The following is a 360-nucleotide window of genomic DNA, read 5'->3' as shown; positions in this document are numbered from 1 at the left end:
GGAGCATAGAAACTGAACGCTGCTTCCCCCTGTTTAGTTCTGACTCTGTGGACAGAAAGTAGACCTGTCCCAGACAACCTGAGAAGTCTAGGGGGGTCATAGTGTAATAGAAGATCAGAAATGTATTTTGGACCTAAACCATTGAGTGATTTATAAACTAGCAAGAGTACTTTGAAATCAATTCTTTGAGACACAGGAAGCCAGTGTAAAGACTTCAGAACTGGAGTGATGTGATCCAGTCTCTTGGTCTTAGTGAGGACTCGAGCAGCAGCGTTCTGAATCAGCTGCAGCTGTCTGATAGATTCTTTAGGGAGACCTGTAAAGACACCGTTACGGTAGTCAAGTCTACTGAAGATAAAG

The 360-nt window shown here is 43.6% G+C and overlaps 1 protein-coding gene across 1 annotated transcript in view; it reads right to left on the bottom strand.

Annotated features, from left to right (window-relative positions):
- Positions 1-360, bottom strand: part of lcp1 (lymphocyte cytosolic protein 1 (L-plastin)) — a 41,608-nt gene that overhangs the window by 19,212 nt on the left and 22,036 nt on the right. The gene's annotated exons all lie outside the window — the stretch shown is intronic.

This window comes from Etheostoma spectabile, unplaced genomic scaffold (genome assembly GCF_008692095.1).
Source record: "Etheostoma spectabile isolate EspeVRDwgs_2016 unplaced genomic scaffold, UIUC_Espe_1.0 scaffold333, whole genome shotgun sequence".
NCBI lineage: Eukaryota > Metazoa > Chordata > Actinopteri > Perciformes > Percidae > Etheostoma > Etheostoma spectabile.
The sequence above is the reverse complement of the archived record's forward strand: the minus strand, read 5'-3'. Positions and strand labels throughout refer to the sequence as shown.